At 39.1% G+C, this 26722-nt stretch overlaps 1 protein-coding gene across 1 annotated transcript in view; it reads left to right on the forward strand.

Annotated features, from left to right (window-relative positions):
• ZNF782 (zinc finger protein 782) overlaps positions 1-26722 on the forward strand; it is a 101002-nt gene that overhangs the window by 48633 nt on the left and 25647 nt on the right. The window lies entirely within an intron of this gene.

Raw genomic sequence — 26722 nt, forward strand, 5'->3', positions numbered from 1 at the left:
CATTTGGGGAGCATTTTCTGAATCTATGTCAATCACTTAAACCAACCTGGCACAGAGCAAATGGGCAATAAATAATCACTACCATTATTTTACTAATGCTAAAAATCAAAGTGAATGTGTTCTTTAAAAAAGCTTAATGCAAGATTATAATTCATAGTAAAACAATGGGATAAATTAGACCTAAGGGAGGCTTAGCCTTGATTGGATGGGAGTTCCTCACATTATGATGGCATCAATTTTTCTAACTCATCTGATGACACCATTCCTGAAGTGCTTGAAACCTTGGGGTCTGCTAAGTTGCTGACACGACTTCATCCAAAACATTTAGTGTCTAGTTCCCAGGCAATTGCTTTTGAACAGACATAAAAAGCCCCTCCCTCAATGACTCTACACGCCCCCATCTCCCTAAGATTCTCTCTGATAGAAGCTTTTAGAAGCCCAAACTAAGCTGAAGCATTGTCACTTGGGTTCTCTGCTACAGTCCAGATTAGTAGGCATACACACAAGATGTATAAACATTCTAGAAGGAAGTCACACTTCAGCATAGTACTAATAACACAAACACACATACACATTCTCTAAATGCTTTCAGCATATACCACAACTGCCCTAAGTTGTTTCCTTGTTGTATTCAAAGTGATTTCATGTGTGACTACAATGCCTTTTAATACAAGAACTATATCCTGCATTCTTTTGCATAATGGAATCACATGGTGCGTGCCATTAAAAAAAAGAAGACTCAGCTCTGCAGCTGACTTGGCTCTAATCATGGACAAAAGCCACGAGATTTCACATTATTTGTCACAGGTGTGTCAAAACTTAAAAAAAAAGAAACCATTTCAAGCAGTAGAGGATCCCCTACCCGTGTGCAGAGTTCATGGGGGCATGACTCAGGCCACAGTTTGAGAACCCATCTTCTGTGTTGGTAGAAAATTTTGACAAGGACTTGAGACATTGAGCTCAATTTTCAGAGGCCCTTGCATATTCCTAAGAATAAGAGAAACTTATTCTCATCAGGACTAAAGCACTCTCCTTAGACATTTATCAAAGACAAGAGTGCTTGAATGATGCTTCTAACAATCGAACACACAAGTAATTTGTTTTCGTATTATTCTATATTGTTGTGGGAAGAATATAATTTTTTAAATTAAGGGTGGCTTAGCCTGCTCCTTGGCATATTTTTCCAATGTTTTTATATTATTTAGCTATGTATTACCCCCCAAGCACTGTTTTTATTGAATCCAGTGATTTCGATATATTGTCTTTTCCTTTTCATTGTCTAAGTATTTTCTAATTTCCCTTGTGATTTCTTCTTTGATCTATTGTTTAAGAGTGTTGCTTAATTTCCACAAATGAATTTTCCAGTTTTCCTTGTTACTGATGTTTAACTTCATCCTGCTATAGTCATAGAAGAGATTTTGTATAATACCTTTCTTTTTCATCTATTGAGCCTTAATTTGTGCCCAAATGTTTGGTCTCTCCCAAAGAATGCCCCATATGCACTTGACACAAATGTGTATTCTGTTGTTTAGTACAGTGTTCTATAAATGTTTGTTAGATCAGTTGGTTTATTTTGTTGTACAGTCTTCTGTTTCCTTACTTATCTTCTGTCTAGTTGTACAATCATTATCAATAGTGAGATTGAAATCTCCTTGTTATTATAGAAATATCTGTTTCTCCCTTGATTCTGCCTATTTTTGCTTCTTATTTTGATATTATTATATGTGCAATTGTTTATAATTGTTAAGGTTTCTTGCTGTATTAAATTTTTTATTAATATGTAAATTTTTAATAACATTTTTAAAATTTTTATTTAAATTCAATTAATTAACATATAGTATATCATTAGTTTTAGAGGTAGAGTTCAGTTATTCATCAGTTGCATATAACACCCAGTGCTCATTACATCTTGTGCCCTCCTTAATCCCCATCACCCAGTTAGCCCATCCCCCTACCTGCCTCCCCTCCAGTTTTTTGTTCCCTATAGTTCAGAGTCTTTTATGGTTTGTCTCCATCTCTGATTTCATCTTGTTTTATTTTTCCCTCCCTCCCCCTATGATCCTCTGTTTTGTTTTTTTTTTTTTTAATTCCACATGAGTGAAATCATAGGATAATTTTCTTTTTCTGATTGACTTATTTCACTTAGCATAATAACTGTTTTTATTTAAAGACTATATTGTCTGATAATACAAGCACCCCTGCACTCTTTTGGTTACTGTTTGCATAGAATATTTTTTCTATCCTTTCAATATCAACCAGTTTGTCTTTGGATCTAAAAGTAAGTCTCATGGCAGAAGAGTAGGGGACCTTGTTTCATCTGGTCCCTTGAATTTAGCTGGATATCTATCAAACCATTCTGAACACCTACAAAATCAGCCAAAGATGTTAGAAAATATATCTGGAACTCTACATGCAGAAAAGTGACTGCTTTTTGCAAGGTAAGAGGTGTGGAGAAGTGAATCTGAGGGGAAGTATCAGAAGATAAACAGAGGGGAAGGGAGCCTCCATAAACTGGCTACTGGAAAGTAATATAACACTGGCGTGCAAAATTGGAAACCCTTAGAATTGTGCTCCAATGAGAGATATCTCTTTCTGAAAGGGGCTCAGGGAATGAAAAGGGCAGAATTCTAGGTGGGTCATTGTGGTCTTAGAATCCCAGGAGATACAGAACAAATGGGGGTGCCTGAACTGATAGAGTGCCCAAGCAGTGGAGCAGGGAAAGTGGTTATGGTCAGCAAGCACAGGAGGGACACTTAGCCAAGAAGTCACAACAATCTTTAATGTATATGTGCCTAACAACAGGGAATTGAAATACGTGAGGCAAAAACTGATATTATAGTTGGAGCCCTCTATCAAAAATGGACAGATCAGCAGGCAAAAAACAAGTGTAGATATAGTTGAACACAACAGCACCATAAATTAACTGATATAATTAACAACTACAGACTCTTTCATCTAACAATAGCAGAATACACATTCTTCTCAAGCTCACATGGAACATTCAGTAAGATAGACCACATTCTATATCTAAAACACACACTAACAAATTTAAAAGAATAGGGCCACCTGGGTGGTTCAGTGGGTTAAGCCTCTGCCTTCAGCTCAGGTCATGGTTTCAGTGTCCTGAGATCAAGCCCCACATTGGGCTCTCTGCTCAGCAGGGACCTGCTCCCCCACCCCCCTGCCTACCTCTCTGCTTACTTGTGATCTGTCTATCTGTCAAATAAATAAAATTAGGGGAGTCAAGATGGCGTGGAAGTAGAGGAGGCACCATTTCAACCTGTACCCTAAAGTGAGCTGATTACCTACCAAAGAACTCCGACCACCCATGAAATCAGCCTGAGATCAGAATTATACACGTCTGGATCTCTACAGGAGCAGAAGACGCCAGTGGCAGGTAAAGCAGACTGGGAACGTCTGACTGATATCGGAAGATAAACAAAAGGGGGAGGGAGCCACCAGAGGGGACCGATCGGAAAGTAACACCCCAACACGAGAGTGCTCTGCGTCTGGGGACCAGCATTAACTTGGAGTCTGGTTGAAAGCACTCAAAAAACAAAGAGCAAAGGATCGCGGGGGGGTAATAGTGGGAACCTGGGCGGTTAGGGTCAGGGACCTAAGTCCCCGGACCCAGGACAGCCTCCCCTGGCGCGGAGCCAGAGAGAGTGCGGCGGAGAAATCAGGTCTCCGTCCCTGAGCAGCCAGTGCACCTGAACGCCAGCGCGCCCGAGAACGAGTGGGGTCGGGCTCCCGTGAGGGGCTGGGAGCCTGGCCAGACGGCAATCCTGAAACGCGCGCGTCCCACACCCTCCCTTGGGAAAGGTGCTCATAGGCGCTAACCTGGAGCTCTGGCAGCCAGAAAAACCAGACATTCCCAGCCCGGGACAGCGGGAAAATCTCAGTGCGCGATCTCTGCTCGGAACCTCTCTGGCGGTCTGGAGCTGCCTAGACAGCCACCGCTGCCCTGGTTTTGGGTACAACGAGGAGCTCCTGCATCCCCAGGGACAGTGACTCAGAACCGACTCTGCCAGCAGCTTTTGCAAAACAGTCTGAGGCTTCTCTCTGAGAGGGAGGTTGGGGTGCTGTTTGCTCTCCTCTAAACCTCCAAAAACCATCAAAAGCTGTCAAGGCAAGAGAAAGCAGATGAAAGAACATAAAAACCCCCAGAGAACAAAAGGCTGAAAAAAAACAGTTTCCTGAAAAAAAAAGAGCTCACCCCCTTGAGGGGAGCGGGAGGACCTAACTCAGGGAACATCATTGTCTGAAAACCCACGTGGCAGGCCCCTCCCCCAGAAAACCAACCAGGAAGGAAGAAAAAAAAAAAAAAAAGACTACAAGAGAACAATCACCACTACTTCATAAATACAACATTTATTTTTAACTCTTTACCAATATTCTGGTTCTTTTTAAATTTTTTAACCTATTTTTTATACTTTTTATAATTTTTTAACCTATTTAGCATCACACTGAGATGTCCAGTACATCAAATTCTTTAATAACCTTCTAACCTGAACTTTTTGATACATATACCCGTGTTTTTCTTTTGTTTTTCTATTTTTTTAATTCTTTTTAATTTTAACTTAGTTTAGTCTAGTTTATTCTTTTTTAATTTTTATTTTCTACTATACATATAGAGTTAAACTTCAAGGTAATCCCCTTTCCCCAATCAATGCTACCCCTATAGGCAAACCAGTTTCTAATCCCCGTGTAACTTAGGAAAGTTGAGTCCCTTAACAAAAACATCAAGATACCTTCAGGAAGAATCAAAATAACCTTCCTCACCCACACTGAGAATCTATAACCATTCTCCCAATTTTTCCTTCTGTCAGTGTTTCTGTGAATTTGTGTTTGTCCAATTATATATAAACCTTATACTTGGGGTTCTTTCTGATGAGGTTCTTCCCTTTTTTTTTGCTTATATATACATATTTTTTTCTCTTGTCATATACTCTTATCACTCTTTTTGTCTGTCTGTTTTTGTTTGTATACTCCACAAATCTTACCTTGTGGCCTATTTGGGCTGAGCCTTCTCTTTTATCTTCCCTTTTTTTCCTATCTCTCTCTCTCTTTTTTTTCCCTTTTTTTTCCTTTTTTTTCCTTTTTTTCCCCTCTTTCCTTTCCCCCTTTTTTTTTTCTTTCTTCTTCTCTATTTCTTTTTATGTTCTTTTTCTCTCATTTGGGTGGGGAATCCTGATTGCACAGAAGCGTTCCAGGGTGAACATTGACTGCACCACAATCGATAAGTCCAGCTGCATCTGTTTAGTCATCTCTTACCAAAATGACTAGGAGGAGGAATACCCAACAGAAGAAAAATACAGAGGATGGGCCTTCTGCAACAGAGCTAATGGCTATCGACATAGACAATATGTCAGAAAAGGAATTCAGACTAACAATTATCCAGGCAATAGCTAGGTTGGAGAAAGCCATGGATGACCAAACAGAATTGATTAGGGCAGAACTGAAAGCCACCAGGGATGATGTTCACAATGTTAGGGCAGAACTGAAAGCCACCAGGGATGATGTTCAAAATGCTCTCAATGAGTTCCAATCCAATCTAAATTCTCTAAAAGCTAGGGTAACTGAGACAGAAGATAGAATTAGTGATCTGGAGGACAAACAGATAGAGAGAAAGGATCAGGAGGAAGCCTGGAACAAACAGCTCAGAAGCCACGAAAACAGAATCAGGGAAATAAACGATGCCATGAAACGTTCCAACGTCAGAATTATTGGAATCCCTGAAGGGGAAGAAAAAGAAAGAAGTCTAGAAGATATAGTGGAAGAAGTTGTCTATGAAAATTTTCCCAATCTCACGAATGGAAACAACGTTCATGTACTAGAGGCAGAAAGATTTCCTCCCAAGATTTTAGATTCTCGAAAGTCCTCACGGCACCTTATCGTTAAAATGGGGAATTATGTTTCAAGAGAGACCCTCTTAAAAGCAGCTAGGACAAAGAAGCTTCTTACATACAGAGGAAAGCCCATTAGAATAACGTCAGACTTTTCCACAGAGACCTGGAAAGCCAGGAAGGGCTGGCAAAATATATTCAGAGTACTAAATGAGAAGAACATGCAACCAAGAATACTCTATCCAGCAAGACTGACATTTAAAATGGAAGGAGAGATAAAGAGTTTCCAAGACCGGCAAGGCTTAAAAGACTATGCAACCACCAAACCGACACTGCAGGAAATGTTAAGGGGGGTCCTATAAAAGAGAAAAAATCCTAAGAAAATCATTGAACAGAAATATAGAAACAATCTATAGACAGAAAGACTTCAAAGGCAACACGATGTCAATAAAAACCTATCTCTCAATAATCACTCTCAATGTGAATGGCCTAAATGCGCCCATAAAACGACACAGGGTTGCAGATTGGATAAAACGACAGGACCCATCCATATGTTGTCTACAAGAGACCCATTTTGAACCTAAGGATACACCCAGACTGAAAGTGAAGGGATGGAGAAGCATCTTTCATGCCAATGGGCCTCAAAAGAAGGCCGGAGTAGCGATTCTCATATCAGATAAATTAGATTTTAAACTAAAGACTGTAGTCAGAGATACAGAAGGACACTACATAATTCTTAAAGGGACTATCCGCCAAGACGATCTAACAATTGTGAATATCTATGCCCCCAATATGGGAGCACCCAATTACATAAGAAAACTATTAATCAAATTAAAGAGTCATATTGATATGAATACAATAATAGTAGGAGATCTTAATACGCCTCTCTCAGAAATAGACAGATCATCGAGGCAGAAAATTAATAAAGAAATAAGAGCATTGAATGAAACATTGGACCAGATGGACCTCATCGACGTATATAGAACATTCCACCCTAAAACAACAGAATACTCATTCTTCTCAAGTGCACATGGAACCTTCTCCAGAATAGACCACATACTGGGTCACAAAGCAGGACTCAAGTGATACCAAAAGACTGACATTATTCCCTGCATATTCTCCGATCACAATGCTTTGAAACTGGAGCTCAATCACAAGGAAAAGTTCAGAAGGAACTCAAACACCTGGAAGCTAAAGACCACCTTGCTTAAGAATGCTTGGATCAACCAGGAGATCAAAGAAGAACTTAAACAATTCATGGAAACCAATGAGAATGAAGACACCTCGGTCCAAAACCTATGGGATACAGCAAAGGCGGTTCTAAGGGGGAAATACATAGCCATCCAAGCCTCCCTCAAAAACATTGAAAAATCCAGAATACACCAGCTGTCTCTACACCTTAAAGAACTGGAGAATCAACAACAAATCAAACCAACTCCACATGCAAGAAGGGAAATAATCAAGATTAGAGCAGAGATCAATGAGGTAGAAACCAGAGATACAGTAGAACGTATCAATGAAACTAGAAGCTGGTTTTTTGAAAGAATCAATAAGATCGATAAACCATTAGCCACACTAATCCAAAAGAAAAGAGAGAAAGCCCAAATTAATAAAATTATGAATGAAAAGGGAGAGATCACAACTAACACCAAGGAAATAGAAACAATCATCAGAAATTATTACCAACAGTTATATGCCAATAAGCTAAGCAACCTAGATGAAATGGATGCATTCCTGGAAAGCTACAAACTCCCAAAATTGAACCAGGAAGAAATTGACAAGCTGAATAAACCAATATCTAGTAATGAGATTGAAGCAGTGATCAAAACCTCCCAAAAAAACAAGAGCCCAGGACCTGACGGATTCCCTGGGGAATTCTACCAAACTTTCAAAGAAGAAATAACACCAATTCTCCTGAAGCTGTTCCAAAAAATTGAAGCAGAAGGACAACTTCCAGACTCTTTTTATGAAGCCAGCATTACTCTGATCCCCAAACCAGGTAAGACCCTACCAAAAAAGAGAATTTCAGACCAATATCACTGATGAATATGGATGCAAAGATTCTCAACAAGATCCTAGCAAACAGGATCCAGCAGCACATTAAAAAGATTATCCACCATGACCAGGTGGGATTCATCCCTGGGTTGCAAGGTTGGTTCAACATTCGCAAATCAATCAGTGTGATAGAACACATCAATAAGAGAAGAGAGAAGAACCACACGGTCCTCTCAATTGATGCAGAAAAAGCATTTGACAAAATCCAGCATCCGTTCCTGATGAAAACGCTTCCAAGTATAGGGATAGAGGGAACATTCCTGAACTTCATAAAATCTATCTATGAAAGACCCACAGCAAATATCATCCTCAATGCGAAAAAGCTTGCAGCCTTCCCGTTGAGATCAGGAACACGACAAGGATGCCCACTCTCACCACTCTTGTTCAACATAGTATTAGAAGTTCTAGCAACAGCAATCAGACAACAAAGAGAAATAAAAGGTATCCAAATTGGCAAGGAAGAAGTCAAACTCTCTCTCTTCGCAGATGACATGATTCTTTATATGGAAAACCCCAAAGACTCCACCCCCAAACTACTAGAACTCATACAGCAATTCAGTAACGTGGCAGGATACAAAGTCAATGTACAAAAATCAGTGGCTTTTTTATACACCAACAATGAAAATACAGAAAGGGAAATTAGAGAATCAATTCCATTTACTATAGCACCAAGAACCATAAGATACCTGGGCATAAACCTAACCAAAGAAGTAAAGGACCCATACTCGAGGAACTACAGAACACTCATGAAAGAAATTGAAGAAGACACAAAAAGATGGAAGACCATTCCATGCTCTTGGATTGGAAGAATAAACATTGTTAAAATGTCTATACTACCTAGAGCAATCTATACTTTTAATGCCATTCCGATCAAAATTCCACCGATATTTTTCAAAGAGCTGGAGCAAATAATCCTAAAATTTGTATGGAGCCAGAAGAGACCCCAAATTGCTAAGGAAATGTTGAAAAACAAAAACAAAACTGGCGGCATCACGTTACCCGATTTCAAGCTTTACTACAAAGCTGTGATCACCAAGACAGCGTGGTACTGGCATAAAAACAGACACATAGACCAGTGGAACAGAGTGGAGAGCCCAGATATGGACCCTCAACTCTATGGTCAAATAATCTTCGACAAAACAGGAAAAAATATTCAATGGAAAAAAGACAGTCTCTTCAATAAATGGTGCTGGGAAAACTGGACAGTGATATGTAGAAGAATGAAACTCGACCATTCTCTTACACCGTACACAAAGATAAACTCGAAATGGATAAAAGACCTCAACGTGAGACAGGAATCTATCAGAATCCTAGAGGAGAACATAGGCAGTAACCTCTTCGATATCAGCCACAGCAACTTCTTTCAAGATATGTCTCCAAAGGCCAAGGAAACAAAAGCAAAAATGAACTTTTGGGACTTCCTCAAGATCAAAAGCTTCTGCACAGCAAAGGAAACCGTCAACAAAACAAAGAGGCAACCCACGGAATGGGAGAAGATATTTGCAAATGACAGTACAGACAAAAGGTTGATATCCAGGATCTATAAAGAACTTCTCAAACTCAACACACACAAAACAGATAATCATATCAAAAAATGGGCAGAAGATATGAACAGACACTTCTCCAACGAAGACATACAAATGGCTATCAGACACATGAAAAAATGTTCATCATCACTAGCCATCAGGGAGCTTCAAATTAAAACCACATTGAGATACCACCTGATACCAGTTAGAACGGCCAAAATTAGCAAGACAGGAAACAACGTGTGTTGGAGAGGATGTGGAGAAAGAGGAACCCTCTTACACTGTTGGTGGGAATGCAAGTTAGTGCAGCCACTTTGGAGAACAGTGTGGAGATTCCTGAAGAAATTAAAAATAGAGCTTCCCTATGACCCTGCAATTGCACTGCTGGGTATTTACCCCAAAGATACAGATGTAGTGAAAAGAAGGGCCATTTGTACCCCAATGTTTATTGCAGCAATGGCTACGGTCGCCAAACTGTGGAAAGAACCAAGATGCCCTTCAACGGATGAATGGATAAGGAAGATGTGGTCCATATACACAATGGAGTATTATGCCTCCATCAGAAAGGACGAATACCCAACTTTTGTAGCAACATGGACGGGACTGGAAGAAATTATGCTGAGCGAAATAAGTCAAGCAGAGAGAGTCAAGTATCATATGGTCTCACTTATTTGTGGAGCATAACAAATAACATGGAGGACATGGGGAGATGGAGAGGAGAGGGAGTTGAGGGAAACTGGAAGGGGAGATGAACCATGAGAGACTATGGACTCTGAAAAACAACTAGAGGGTTATGAAGGGGCAGCGGGGGGGTGGGGGGGTTGGGAGGTTGAGAGACCAGGTCGTGGGTAATGGGGAGGGCACGTACTGCATGGAGCACTGGGTGTGATGCCAAAACAATGAACACTGTTATGCTGTAAATAAACAAATAAAAATAAATAAATTTAAAAAAAATAATAAATAAATAAATAAATAAATAAAATTAAAGGGGCGCCTGGGTGGCTCAATGGGTTAAGCCTCTGCCTTCGGCTCAGGTCATGATCGCAGGATCCTAGGATCGAGTCCTGCATCGGGCTCTCTGCTCAGCAGGGAGACTGCTTCCTCCTCTCTCTGCCTGCCTCTCTGCCTGCTTGTGATCTCTCGCTGTCAAATAAATAAATAAAATCTTTAAAATAAATAAATAAATTTTTAAAATTTAAAAAAAAATTTAAAAGAATAAAAAGTACACAATGTATGCTCTAAAACCACAATGGAATTAAACTAGAAATCAATATAGAAAGATATCTGGGAAATTCCCAAATACTTGGAGATTAAGCAATACATTTCTAAATAACGTGAATCAAAGAACTCTCAAAAGAAATTTTTAAATATTTTGAACTAAAAAATACAACTTATCCATTTGGGGGAATGCAGTGAAAACACTGTTTAGAGGGAAATTTGTAGCCTTGTAGAAGAAAGTTCAAAAATCAATCATCTAAGATTCCATGCTAGAAAACCAGAAAAGGGGGCACCTGGGTGGCTCAGTGGGTTAAGGCCTCTGCCTTCGGCTCAGGTCATGATCCCAGGGTTCTGGGATCAAGCCCAGCATCCGGCTCTCTGCTCAGCAGGGAGCCTGCTTCTCCCTCTCTCTGCCTACTTGTGATCTCTGTCTCTCAAATAATTAAATAAAAATCTTTAGAAAAAGAAAAAAAGATTTAAAAAAAAAGAAAACCAGAAAAGAGAACAAATCCAAAGTAAACAAAAGTATTAACTAGGGCAGAAATCAATGAAACTGAAAACAGACGCCAATAGAGAAAAACAATGAAACCAAAAGCTGATTCTTTTAAAAGATAAAACTGATTAACCTCCACTCCATCCAAAGGAAAAAACAAAAAACAGAAAACAAGTTACTAATATCAGAAATGAAAGTTAGGACATCACTACAGATCTGTGGACATTAAATAGATAATAAAGGAATACTATAAACAACTCTATGGCCACAAATGTGAAAACCTAGGTGAAATGAACTAATTCCTCAAAAGACAGAATGTACCAAAACTCGCACAAGAGAAAAGAGACAATCTAGAGGCACCTGGGTGACTCAGTCAGTTAAGCATCTGTCTCAGCTCAGGTCATGATCCCAAAGTCTGGGGATCAAGCCCCACATTGGGCTCCCTGCTTAGCAGGGAGGTGCATCTCTCTCTTTCTCTGCCCCTCTTCCCTGCACATAATCTCTTTTTCAAATAAATAAAATATTTTTTAAAAAAGAAAAGAAGGACTCCTGGTTGGCTCAGTGGGTTAAGCCTCTGCTTTCAGCTCAGGTCATGATCCCAGGGTCCTGGGATCAAGGCCCACATCGGGCTCTCTGCTCAGCAGGGAGTCTGCTTCCTCCTTTCTCTCTGCCTGCCTATCTGCCCACTTGTGATCTCTCTCTCTCCCTGTCAAATAAATAAAGTCTTTTTAAAAAATAAAAATTTAAAGCAAAGGAAACAGTTAACAAAACCAAAAGATAACTGACAGAATGGGAGAAGATAATTGCAAACGACATATCAGATAAAGGGCTGGTGTCCAAAATCTACACATTAGCAAAGTCAACGCCCAAAGAACAAATAATCCAATCAAGAAATGGGCAGAAGACATGAACAGACATTTCCTCATAGAAGGTATCCAGATGGCCAACAGACACATGAAAAAGTGCTCCACGTCACTCGGCATCAGGGAAATACAAATCAAAACCACAATGAGATATCACCTCACACCAGTCAGTCTGGCTAAAATTAACAAGTCAGGAAATGACGGATGCTGGCGAGGATGCGGAGAAAGGGGAACCCTCCTACACTGTTGGTGGGAATGCAAGCTGGTGCAACCACTCTGGAAAACAGCATGGAGGTTCCTCAAAATGTTGAAAATAGAACTACCCTATGACCCAGCAATTGCACTACTGGGTATTTACCCTAAAGATAAAAACGTAGTGATCCGAAGTGGCACGTGCACCCAAATGTTTACAGCAGCAATGTCTACAATAGCCAAACTATGGAAAGAACCTAGATGTCCATCAACAGATGAATGGATAAAGAAGATGTGGTATATACACACAATGGAATACTATGCAGCCATCAAAAGAAATGAAATCTTGCCATTTGCGATGACGTGGATGGAACTAGAGGGTATCATGCCTAGTGAAATAAGTTAATCAGAGAAAGACAACTATCATATGATCTCCCCGATATGAGGATATGGAGATGCAACATGGGGGGTAGGAAAAGAATAAATGAAACAAGATGTAATTGGGAGGGAGACAAACCATAAGTGACTCTCAATCTCACAAAACAAACTGAGGGTTGCTGGGGGGAGGAGGGTTGGAAGAGGGGGGTGGGGTTATGGACATTGGAGAGGGCATGTGCTATGGTGAGTGCTGTGAAGTGTGTAAACCTAGTGATTCACAGACCTGTACCCCTGGGGATAAAAATACAGTCTATGTTTATAAAAAATAAATAAAAAATAAATAAGGAAAAAATAAAATAAATTTTTTTTGAAAATCTGAATACAGCTGTATCTATTAAAGAAATTCAATAAAGAAATTAAATCAACATAATACTGGAAGTCTTACAATAAGACAAGAAAAGGACATAAAACTTACTGGGGAAAAAAAAAGAAGAAAGCCATCTTTGTTCACAAATAATGTGATTGCCTATGTAGAAACTCTGAAAGAATGAACAACAAAACTCCTGGAACTAATAAGCAATGATAACAATGTTGCAGGCTACAAGGATATATACAAATGTCAATCATTTTCCTATATGCCAGCAAAAAACAAGTGGAATTTGAAATTAAAAACATAATAATATTTATATCAGCACTGCCCCAAAATGAAAAACTTAAATATTCTAACAAAGAAATGTACAAGATCTATATTAGGAAAACTACAAAACTCAGATGAAAGAAATAAAAGAATAACTAGACAAATGGAGAGGTATTTCATGTTTATGAATAGGAAGACTCAATATTGCCAGGATGTCAGTTCTTCCCAATTTGATGTATAAATTCAATGGATTAAATGTAATCCCAATCAAAATACCAGAATTGTTTTATGGATACAAGCAAACTGACTCTATAAACATCGAGAGGAAAAAGACCCAGACTAGCCAACATAATACTGAATGAGAAAAACAAAGTCAGAGGACTGACACTACCAACTTTGAGACTTACTATAAAGCTACAGTAATCAAGATAATGTGGCAGAAAGAATGGTGAAAGAAAAGAATAACAGATCAATGGAACAGAATAGAAAGCCCAGAAATAGACACACACAAATATAGTCAAGTGATCTTTGAAAAAAGAACAAAAGTAACACAATGGAGAAGGACAGATTTTTCAATAAATGGTGTTGAAATAATTGGATATCCACATGCAAAAAAAAAAGAAGTATCAGGACTTTAAAGCCTTTACAAATATTAACTTGAAATAGATCATAAACTTAAATGTAAAGTGCAAAGATAACATAAGAGAAAATTTAGATGATCTTGGGTTTGGCAATGACTTTTTAGGTATAACACTGAAGACACCATGATTCAAGAAATAATCGATAAACTTCATTAAAATTAAAACTTCCTGCTTTGCAAAAGACACTGTCAAAAGGATGAGACAATAAGTCACACTAGGAGAAAAGATTTACAAGAGACATATCTGATAAAGGACTGCTATCTAAAATATACAAAGCACCGCCAAATTGCTAGAACTCACAGCAATTCAGGAATGTGACAGGACACAAAATCAATGAGCAGAAATCAGTTGCATTCCCATACACTAACGATGTAACTGAAGAGAGAAATTAAGGAATCAATTCCATTAACAATAGCACCAAAAACCCTAAGATACTTAGGAATAAGCCTAGCTGAAGATGTACAGGATCTGTGCTCTAGAAACTACAGAATACTTATGAAATTGAGGAAGACCCAGAGAGTTGGAAAAACATTTTGTGCCCTTGGACTGGAAGAACAAACATTGTGAAAATGTTCATGCTTCCCAGAGCAATATACACATTCAATTCAATCCTCATCAAAATACCATAAACATTTTTCACAGAGCTGAAGCAAACAATCCTAAAATTTGTATGGAACCAGAAAAGACCCTGAATTTCCAGGGGATTGTTGAAAAAGAAAACTAAAGCTGGGAGCATCACAATGCCTGACTTCAAGCTATATGACAAAGATGTGAGCATAGGATTGGTAAAATAGACATATAGATCAATGGAACAGAAGAGAGACCCCAGAAGTGGACCCTCAACTCTGTGGTTAACTTATCTTCAACAAAGCAGAAAAGAATATCCAATGGAAAAAAGACGGTCTCTTCAATAAATGATGCTGGGAAAAGTGGACAGCCACAGGCAGAAGAATAAGACTGGACCATTCTCTTAAACCATGCACAAAGATAAAATCAAAATGGATGAAAGACCTAAATGTGAGACAGGAATCCACCAAAATCCTGAGGAGATCATAGGTTGTAACTTCTTTGACATTGACTATAGCGACTTCTTTCAAAACATGTCTCTAAAGATAAGGGAAAACAAAACAAAAATGAACTTTTGGGACTGCATCAAGATAAAAAGCCTCTGCACAGGAAAGAAAATAGTCAACAAAACTAAGAGGAAACCCACGAAATGGGAGAAGATATTTGCAAATGACTTACAGATAAAGGGTTGTTGTCCAAGATCTATAAAGAACTTCTCGGGTGCCTGGGTGGCTCAGTCATTAAGAAGTGTTTGCTTTCAGCTCAGGTCATGATCCTGGGGTCCTGGGATCAAGGCCCCCATCAGGCTCCCTGCTCAGCAGGAAGCTTGCTTCTCCCTCTCCCACTCTCCCTGCTTATGTTCCCTCCCTACCTGTGTTTCTCTCTGTTGACTAAATAACAAAAAACAAAAACAAAAAAATATTCTCAAATGCAACACCCAAAAGCCAAAGAATCCAGTCAAGAAGACATAAACAGACATTTCTCCAAAGAAGGCATAGAAATGGCTAACAGACACATGAATAAATGTTCAACATTGCCAACCATTAGGGAAATACAAATCAAAACCACAGTGAGATACCACCTTACACTAGTTAGAATGGCAAAAACTAACAAGACAGAAAACAACAAGTGTTGGTGGGGATGTGGAGAAAGGGGAACCCTCTTACACTGTTGGTGGGAATGCAAGCTGGTACAGCCATTCTGGAAAACAGTATGGAGGTTCCTCAAGACATTAAAAATAAAGCTTCCCTATGACCCAGCAATTGCACTACTAGGTACTTACCCTGAAGATACAGATGTACTGAAAAGAGGGGCACCAGCACCCCAATGTTCATAGCAGCCATGTCCATAATAACCAAACTGTGGAAGGAGACAAGATGTCCTTCAACACATGAAAGACATTGATCGTTTATCTGTGGTTCATATATAGTGGAATATTAGCCATCAGAAAGGATGGATACCCACCATTTGCATCAACATGGATGGAACTGGGGGGATTACTCTAAGTGAAAAAAGTCAGGCAGAGAAAGAAAATTATATGTTTCCTTCATATGTGGAACATAAGAGGACCACAGAGGAACGGAGGGGAAACTGAGTGGGAAAAAAATCAGAGAGGAAGACCAACCATGAGAGACTATGGACTCCAGGAACAAAACTGAGGGTTATAGAAAGGAGGGATTAGGGGGAAAGGGTAACTGGGTGATGGGTATTAAGGGCAGCATGTATGGTGATGAGCAGTGGGTGTTATATGCAACTAATAAATCATTGAACACTACATCAAATTCTTTTTTTTTTCCATTTTATTTATTTTTTCAGCGTAACAGTATTCATTGTTTTTGCACAACACCCAGTGCTCCATGCAAAACGTGCCCTCCCTATTACCAACCACCTGCTCCCCCAACCTCCTACCCCTGACTCTTCAAAACCCTCAGGTTGTTTTTCAGAGTCCATAGTCTCTTATGGTTCGCCTCCCCTTCCAAATTTTTTTTTTAATAAACATATGATGTATTTTTATCCCCAGGAGTACAAGTCTGTGAATCGCCAGGTTTACACACTTCACAGCACTCACGATAGCACATACCCTCCTCAATGTCTATAACCCTCTCCCCCTCTCCCAATCCCACCTCCCCCCAGCAACCCCCAGTTTGTTTTGTGAGATTAAGAGTCATTTATGGTTTGTCTCCCTCCCAATCCCATCTTGTTTCATTTATTCTTCTCCTATCCCCCTAACCCCCCATGTTGCTTCTCCATGTCCTCATATCAGGGAGATCATATGATAGTTGTCCTTCTCCGATTGACTTATTTCACTAAGCATGATACCCTCTAGTTCCATCCATGTCGTCACAAATGGCAAGATTTCATTTCTTTTGATGGCTGCATAGTATTCCATTGTGTATATATACCACCTCTTCTTTATCCATTCATCTGTTGATGGACATCTAGGTTCTTTCCATAGTCTGGCTATTGTAGACATTGCTGCTATAAACATTCGGGTACACGTGCCCCTTCAGATCACTACGTTTTTATCTTTAGGGTAAATACCCAGTAGTGCAATTGCTGGGTCATAGGGTAGTTCTATTTTCAACATTTTGAGGAACCTCCATGCTGTTTTCCAGAGTGGTTGCACCAGCTTGCATTCCCACCAACAGTGGAGGAGGGTTCCCCTTTCTCCGCATCCTCGCCAGCATCTGTCATTTCCTGACTTGTTGATTTTAGCCATTCTTACTGGTGTGAGGTGATATCTCATTGTGGTTTTGATTTGTATTTCCCTGATGCCGAGTGACGTGGAGCACTTTTTCATGTGTCTGTTGGCCATCTGGATGTCTTCTTTGCAGAAATGTCTGTTCATGTCCTCTGCCCATTTCTTGATTGGATTGTTTGTTCTTTGGGTGTTGAGTTTGCTAAGTTCCTTATAGATTTTGGATACTAGCCCTTTATCTGATATGTCGTTTGCAAATATCTTCTCCCATCCTGTCAGTTGTCTTTTGGTTTTGTTAACTGTTTCCTTTGCTGTGCAAAAGCTTTTGATCTTGATGAAATCCCAATAGTTCATTTTTGCCCTTGCTTCCCTTGCCTTTGCCGTTGTTCCTAGGAAGATGTTGCTACGGCTGAGGTCGAAGAGGTTGCTGCCTGCATTCTCCTCAAGGATTTTGATGGATTCCTTTCTCACATTGAGGTCCTTCATCCATTTGGAGTCTATTTTCGTGTGCGGTGTAAGGAAGTGGTCCAATTTCATTTTTCTGCATGTGGCTGTCCAATTTTCCCAGCACCATTTATTGAAGAGGCTGTCTTTTTTCCATTGGACATTCTTTCCTGCTTTGTCGAAGACTAGTTGACCATAGAGTTGAGGGTCGATTTCTGGACTCTCTATTCTGTTCCATTGATCTATGTGTCTGGTTTTGTGCCAGTACCATGCTGTCTTGATGATGACAGCTTTGTAATAGAGCTTGAAGTCCGGAATTGTGATGCCACCAACTTTGCCTTTCTTTTTCAATATTCCTTTGGCTATTCGAGGTCTTTTCTGGTTCCATATAAATTTTAGGATTATTTGTTCCATTTCTTTGAAAAAAATGGAGGGTATTTTGATAGGGATTGCATTAAATGTATAGATTGCTTTAGGTAGCATAGACATTTTCACAATATTTATTCTTCCAATCCAGGAGCATGGAACATTTTTCCATTTCTTTGTGTCTTCCTCAATTTCTTTCATGAGTACTTTATAATTTTCTGTGTATAGATTCTTAGCCTCTTTGGTTAGGTTTATTCCTAGGTATCTTATAGTTTTGGGTGCAATTGTAAATGGGATTGACTCCTTAATTTCTCTTTCTTCTGTCTTGTTGTTGGTGTACAGAAATGCAACTGATTTCTGTGCATTGATTTTATATCCTGACACTTTACTGAATTCCTGTACAAGTTCTAGCAGTTTTGGAGTGGAGTCTTTTGGGTTTTCCACATATAGTATCATATCATCTGCGAAGAGTGATAGTTTGACTTCTTCTTTGCCAATTTGGATGCCTCTAATTTCTTTTTGTTGTCTGATTGCTGAGGCTAGGACTTCTAGTACTATGTTGAATAGCAGTGGTGATAATGGACATCCCTGCCGTGTTCCTGACCTTAGCGGAAAAGCTTTCAGTTTTTCTCCATTGAGAATGATATTTGCGGTGGGTTTTTCATAGATGGCTTTGAAGCTATTGAGGTATGTGCCCTCTATCTCTACACTTTGAAGAGTTTTGATCAGGAAGGGATGCTGTACTTTGTCAAATGCTTTTTCAGCATCTATTGAGAGTATCATATGGTTCTTGTTCTTTCTTTTATTAATGTGTTGTATCACATTGATTGATTTGCGGATGTTGAACCAACTCTGCAGCCCTGGAATAAATCCCACTTGATCGTGGTGAATAATCCTTTTAATGTACTGTTGAATCCTATTGGCTAGTATTTTGGCGAGAATTTTTGCGTCTGTGTTCATCAAGGATATTGGTCTGTAGTTCTCTTTTTTGGTGGGATCCTTGTCTGGTTTTGGGATCAAGGTGATGCTGGCCTCATAAAATGAGTTTGGAAGTTTTCCTTCCATTTCTATTTTTTGGAACAGTTTCAGGAGAATAGGAATGAGTTCTTCTTTAAATGTTTGGTAGAATTCCCCTGGGAAGCCGTCAGGCCCTGGGCTTTTGTTTGTTTGGAGATTTTTGATGACTGTTTCAATCTCCTTACTGGTTATGGGCCTGTTCAGGTTTTCTATTTCTTCCTGGTTCAGTTGTGGTAGTTTATATGTCTCTAGGAGTGCATCCATTTCTTCCAGATTGTCCAATTTGTTGGCGTAGAGTTGCTCATAGTATGTTCCTATAATTGTCTGTATTTCTTTGGTGTTAGTTGTGATCTCTCCTCTTTCATTCATGATTTTATTGATTTGGGTCCTTTCTCTTTTCTTTTTGATGAGTCTGGCCAGGGGTTTATCAATCTTATTGATTCTTTCAAAGAACCAGCTCCTAGTTTCATTGATTTTTTCTATTGTTTTTTTTTTGGTTTGTTTGTTTCTATTTCATTGATTTGTGCTCTGATCTTTATGATTTCTCTTCTCCTGCTGGGTTTAGGGTTTCTTTCTTGTTCTTTCTCCAGCTCCTTTACGTGTAGGGTTAGGTTGTGTACTTGAGACCTTTCTTGTTTCTTGAGAAAGGCTTGTACCACTATATATTTTCCTCTCAGGACTGCCTTTGCTGTGTCCCACAGATTTTGAACACTTGTGTTTTCATTATCATTTGTTTCCATGAATTTTTTCAATTCTTCTTTAATTTCCTGGTTGACCCATTCATTCTTTAGAAGGATGCTGTTTAGTCTCCATGTATTTGGGTTCTTTCCAGTTTTCCTCTTGTGATTGAGTTCTAGCTTCAGAGCATTGTGGTCTGAAAATATGCAGGGAATGATCCTAATCTTTTGATACCGGTTGAGACCTGATTTGTGACCCAGGATGTGATCTATTCTGGAGAAGGTTCCATGTGCACTAGAGAAGAATGTGTATTCTGTTGCTTTGGGATGAAATGTTCTGAATATATCTGTGATGTCCATCTGGTCCAGTGTGTCATTTAAGGCCTTTATTTCCTTGTTGATCTTTTGCTTGGATGATCTGTCCATTTCAGTGAGGGGAGAGTTAAAGTCCCCTACTATTATTGTATTATTATTGATGTGTTTCTTTGATTTTGTTATTAATTGGTTTATATAGTTGGCTGCTCTCACGTTAGGGTCATAGATATTTAAAAATTGTTAGATCTTCTTGTTGGACAGACCCTTTGAGTAGGATATAGTGTCCTTCCTCATCTCTTATTATATTATAGTCTTTGGCTTAAAATCTAATTGATCTGACATAAGGATTGCCACCCCAGCTTTCTTCTGATGCCCATTAGCATGGTAAATTGTTTTCCACCCGCTCACTTTAAATCTGGAGGTGTCTTCACGTCTAAAATGAGTTTCTTGTAGGCAACATACTGATGGGTTTTGTTTTTTTATCCATTCTGATACCCTGTGTCTTTTGATTGGGGCATTTAGCCCATTAACATTCAGGGTAACTATTGAGAGATATGAATTTAGTGCCATTATTAGCCTGTAAGGTGACTGTTCCTGTATATTGTCTCTGTACCTTTCTGATCTACTACTTTTAGGCTCTCTCTTTGCTTACAGGACCCCTTTCAATATTTCCTGTAGAGCTGGTTTGGTGTTTGCAAATTCTTTCAGTTTTTGTTTGTCCTGGAAGCTTTTTATCTCTCTTTCTATTTTCAATGATAGCCTAGCTGGATAGAGTATTCTTGGCTGCATGTTTTTCTCGTTTAGTGCTCTGAATATATCATGCCAGCTCTTCCTGGCCTGCCAGGTCTCTGTGGATAAGTCTGCTGCCAATCTAATATTTTTACCATTGTATGTTACAGACTTCTTTTCTCGGGCTGCTTTCAGGATTTTCTCTTTGTCACTAAGACTTGTCAATTTTACTATTAGGTGACGGGGTGTGGACCTATTCTTGTTGACTTTGAGGGGGGTTCTCTGCATCTCCTGGATTTTGATGCTTGTTCCCTTTGCCATATTAGGGAAATTCTCTCCAATGATTCTCTCCAATAGACCTTCTGCTCCCCTCTCTGTTTCTTCTTCTTCTGGAATCCCAATTATTCTAATGTTGTTTCGTCTTATGGTGTCACTTATCTCTCGAATTCTCCCCTCATGGTCCAGTAGCTGTTTGTCCCTCTTTTGTTCGGCTTCTTTATTCTCTGTCATTTGGTCTTCTATGTCACTAATTCTTTCTTCTGCCTCATTTATCCTAGCAGTGAGAGCCTCCATTTCTTATTGCACCTCATTAATAGCTTTTTTGATTTCAACTTGGTTAGATTTTAGTTCTTTAATTTTCCAGAAAGGGCTTTAATATCTCCAGAGAGGTTTTCTCTAATATCTTCCATGCCTTTTTTGAGCCCAGCTAGAATGTTCAGAATCGTCATTCTGAACTCTTGATCTGACATATTTCCAATGTCTGTGTTGATTAGGTCCCTAGCCTTCGGTACTGTCTCTTGTTCTTTTGTTTGTGGTGATTTTTTCCGCCTTGTCATTTTGTCCAGATAAGAGGATATGAAGGAGCAAATAAAATACTAAAAGGGTGGCAAAGACCCCAGAAAAATGCACTGTAACCAAATGAGAAGAGACCCCAAATTGTGGGGGGGAGAAAGGGGATAAAAAGAGGTTCAGGAAAAAAAAAGAAAAAAATTTAAAAAATAAAACAAATAAAGAAAAAATATAAAAAAAGAAAGAAAAAATATATATATTTAGATAAACTAGTCAAAAAACGTTAAAAAAGAAAAGGGTAAAAGTTTTTAAAAATTTAGCAGAAGAAGAAAAAAGAAAAAAGAAAAAAAAATGAAAAAAGAAAAAAAAAATTGAAGTAGCCGCAAGACTAAAGAATCATGGGGAGAAAGCCATGAGTTCCGTGCTTTGCTTTCTCCTCCTCTGGAATTCCGCTGCTGTCTTAGGAATTGAACCTATTTTCCTTGATAGATGAACTTCGTCCTGGCTGGATATTTTGTGGATCTTCTGGAGGGAGGAGCCTGTTGTAGTGACTCTCCAGTGGCTTTGCCCGAGGCGGGATTGCACCGCCCTTACCGGCGGCCGGACTAAGTAATCGGCTCGGGTTCACTTTTGGGAGCTTCTGTTCCCTGAACATTTTCCATAGAGTTCCGGAGGACGGGAATGAAAATTGCAGCCTCCTAGTCTCCGGCCCGGAGGAGCCGAGAGCCTGGGGCCCCACTCCTCAGTGCGCCCCAGAGGACAGCACCCAATCACTCCCGTATTCCCAGCCTCTAGCCGTGCTCCGAGTTCACCCAGCCCGCGACCAGTTCAAGGTAACCCCGAGCTGAGAGCTCAGTCCTCGGCTCTGTCTCTGAAGCCGGCTTCTCTGTTCTAATATCTGCGAGCTCTGCGACACTCCGACACCCCCGTTCCTTCTGTGACCCTGCGGGACCTGGGGCCACGCTGACCCCGCGTGGGCTTCACCCTGGTTTAGCCTCTGGAGCAATGTCCCTCAGTGGAACAGACTTTTAAAAGTCCTGATTTTGTGCTCTGTTCCTCCGCCTCTTGCCGGGAACCGGCCCCTCCCCCCGCGGTCTATCTTCCCGTCGTTTTAGATTCACTTCTCCGCCAGTCCTACCTTTCAGAAAGTGGTTGATTTTCTGTTTCTAGAGTTGCTGTTCTTCTTCTCTTCGATCTCCCGTTGGATTTGTAGGTGTTTGCAATGTTTAGATAAGCTATCGAGCTGATCTCCTGCTACCTGATGTAGTCTCAGCCTGCTACTTCTCCGCCATCTTGACTCCTCCCCCCACTACATCAAATTCTAATGATGTACTACATGTTAGCTAATTGAACATAATAAATAAAATTAAATAAATAAATATGGAAAAAATTAAATATACAAACAACTGTTAAAATTCAACAGTAAGAAAACCAACAATGTGATGAAACAATGGGCAAAATATCTGAATTAGACACCTCACCAAAGAAAATATAGAGATGACAAGTATAAGGAAAGATACTCAAGAGATACCTGGATGGCTCAGTCAGTTAAGCAGCCAACTCTTCATTTTCACTCAGGTCACAACCTCAGGGTTCTGGGGTTGAGCCCCATGTGGGACTCAACACTCAGCAGGGAGTCTGCTTGAGATTCTCTCTCCCTACCCCTCTGCCCCTCCCTGTGCTCACAGATGCGTGCGCTCTCTCGCTCTCTCTCTCTCTCTCTCAAATAAATAAATAAATAAATCTTAAAAAAACAAAGATGCTCAACATCTTATGTTATTAGGAATTTGTAAATTAAAACAATAATAAACACCACTACGTAACTATTAGAATGGCCAAATCCAAAACACTGATAGCACCAAATGCTGGTGAGGATGTGTAGCAACAGGAACTCTAATTCATTGCTGGTGAAATGCCAAATGGTTCAACCACTTTGGGAGACAATTTGGCAATTTCTTTTCTTTTTTTTTTTTGTTTTTAAATTTTTTTTTATTTATTTGACAGAGAGAAATCACAACTAGGCAGAGGTAGGCAGAGAGTGAGGAGGAAGCAGGCTTCCTGTGGAGCAGAGAGCCCGATGTGGGGCTCGATCCCAGGACCCTGGGATCATAACCTGAGCTGAAGACAGAGGCTTTAACCCACTGAGCCACCCAGGCGCCCCCAATTTGGCAATTTCTTACAAACCATACACAGTCATACCATTTGATCCAGCAATCATGCTCCTTGGTATTCACCCAAATGAGTTAAAAACTTAAGTTCATGCAGAAGCTTGCACATGGTTGTTTATAACTGCTTTATTCATAATTTTCAATACTTGGAAATAAGCATGATGCCCTTCAGTAGGTGAATGAATAAATAAACTGATATATTCAGACAATAGATTATTCATTGCTAAAAAGAAATGAGCTGTCAAACCACAGAAGGACATGGAGGAACTTTAAATGCACCTTACTAAGTCAAAGAAGCCAATCTGAAAAACTTCCTACCATAAGATTTCAAATACAATGACATTCTGAGAAAGGCAAAACTAGAGAGACAGAAAAAAACCAGTGGTTACCACGACTTGGAGGGGAGGCAAGGATGAACAGAAAGAGCACAGAGGATTTCTAAGGCAATCAAACTATTCTGCATGATGCTTTAATGGTGGATACATTTGTCAAAACCTATAGAATATATAATATCAAGAGTGAATTCTAATGTAAACTGTAGATTTGGGATGATAATGATTTATCAGCATAGATTCATCAAGTGTAATAAATGTACCACACTCTGGTGCAGGATATTTCTAGTGGGGAAGGCTGTACATGTATAGAGGCAGGAAGTATATAGGAACTCTTTATTTTCCACAGAATTTTGCTGTGAACCTGTTTTACAAAGTAAAGCCTATTTAAAGAAAAAAAAAAAAAAAAGAAGAATACAGCACCAGTCTGAATGAGCTCCCAATGGCCAAAGATGGCACATATTCAGCAAAATAAAAAATACAGTAATGGATTGTAGTGCAAAGAGTGAAATAAATCTCCACTTGTCCATATAGATAAAAACAAATGATTGAATTAAAAAGTACATAGCAGAGAAGGGACAAATCTTCCTTGCAGAATTCCAATCAATAACTATAGAAGATGTCATTGTAATTCAGCCAAATACTATCAGAACACACATGAAGGGACACCTGGGTGGCTCAGTCATTAAGCATTGGCCTTCAGCTCAGGTCCTGATCCCAGGGTCCGGGGATCCAGCCCCACATCAGGCTCCCTGCTTGGTGAGAAGTCTGTTTCTCCCCTTCTCACTCTCCTGCTTGTGTTCCCTCTCTCGCTGTGTCTCTCTGTCAAATAAATAAATAAAATCTTTAAAAAAAAAAAAAAAGAACACATATGTAAATTGAATAAGATTTTAATAGTCATTTTAAGAGATAGAGCACAGATTACATGATAAAGGGTTTCAGTAAAAGAATGTTAGAAAGAAATTATAGGATTTGAGTTTTAGTTAGTTCATTTTGCCTTGGTTCCAAAGCTGCTGAATTTGTTCAGGATTGGGTGTTGTTTAAAAAAAAAAAAAAAGCAACAGTCACTTGTATCAGCTGAGAGGGAGATGCTTGGTATTTTGAGAGTGGCAGAGCTTTTGTCTTTACTCATACAAAATAATGATCTTGTTTGTGTTACATCATAATGGTCACAAAATGACCTTGTCTGCTTGTGTTCAGTGAGATCATTTACGTACAGCAAGAAACCACCACTGTTTAGCTATGAGCACTAGGATAGCTTTTACTCACAGCCAAGCTCTCTCTAAGTGTCAGGCCAGCTCCCACACATCACAGGCTGCTTTATGCTTTCTCAAACTAATGAGGGAAATTAAAATCACCGTTAGAACACCAGAGTAATAACTGAATCAGGCAAGATCCACAAATGAATGCTAAACTGGTGAATGTACTTTAAGGAGAAACAGTATGTTTTATAGCCTCAAAGCATCCCTCTGCAAATATTAGTAACTGTCGCGACGCTGCATCTACATTGACAGCACTGGATTCAGGTGGGGTAGGGGAGGATGGGTATGTGGCCCATCTCAGCACACCCAGGCCAGTATTTCTCAGGCGTGGAGCAGGGTCTCAGGCATGGGATAGGAATGAAGTGGTAGGGTTTCCTAGAAAGGAGCTGAGAGGCCTTATATTTTTAAAACATTTGTATTCTTTAAGAATACAAATTCTTAAGTTTAAGAACTTAGGAACTTTAGAAATTTAAATTTTAAAACTCTAGAAATTGTCTTTTAATTGCATATACTTGAATCATGAAAGTTATTTAAATATTTTAATTGTCTTTTAGTTGCATATACTTGAATCACTATAGTGATAATTTCTTAAGTGTCAACAGAATAAAGTTTTATACCTTGATTCACATAAGTTCCAATAATTTACTGGCAACATTAATCTTTCTTTTTTCTTGCTAATCAAAACTCTTTTTATCATTGCCATATAAAATAATTTATGTTACAAAATAACAACCAAGAAAAGTGTGTTTATATATGTGTATGTACATTTTGTATGTATAAACATATACACAAAGACAGCCAAAATGTCTTAAGGTTCCCAATTTGGTTCTTAATTTCAGAAGTGTGCAAATGTAGGAGATGCATAATTTGAATGATAATTGTTTTTTATTGAGTTGTGGGTACATTCAGGTATTACTTATGGAATATATAACAACTTACTTTTTTTTTTCTTTTTTTCCTAAAGATAAACTCTGAGGATCACAGATACTGCTCTTTAGGTTAATGATGGGCGCCATTTCCTGGTCTTTGTTATACATCACAGTTTTATTCACAAAAGCTGTTTACATGTGGTAAAATTAATTGTATATTGGTACCCACGAAATGAGGGCCCAAGTCACAAATCTAAACCTAAGTCAGCCTGATCTAATGGTACCCTTCTCATTGTCAAAGAAACCTAACATATGCCAATCACAATTCAGCTATAACTAGCTGACTGTACCTTTATAAAGAAACTTCTACTTAGCCTTGTAAGGAAATTTCTATTAATAAAATTTGCTCTTGTCCAAAATCCCTCAGAACTGAGAGTGCTCTACGGTTTTCTCTTGAATAAAGGATATCAAACTTGTTACTGTTTTAGTTTTGTTATTTGACACATATATTTTTTCTTCGTTTGGCAGCTCTGAGTTAAAAGGCACACTTTCGAAAAAAAAAAAAACAGTTCAAAATTTTCCCTTTATAAACTTTATATTACAAAACTTCCAATTGCATAGAGAAGTAGAAACTAGTAAC

Source organism: Meles meles, chromosome 11, assembly GCF_922984935.1.
Source record: "Meles meles chromosome 11, mMelMel3.1 paternal haplotype, whole genome shotgun sequence".
Lineage (NCBI taxonomy): Eukaryota > Metazoa > Chordata > Mammalia > Carnivora > Mustelidae > Meles > Meles meles.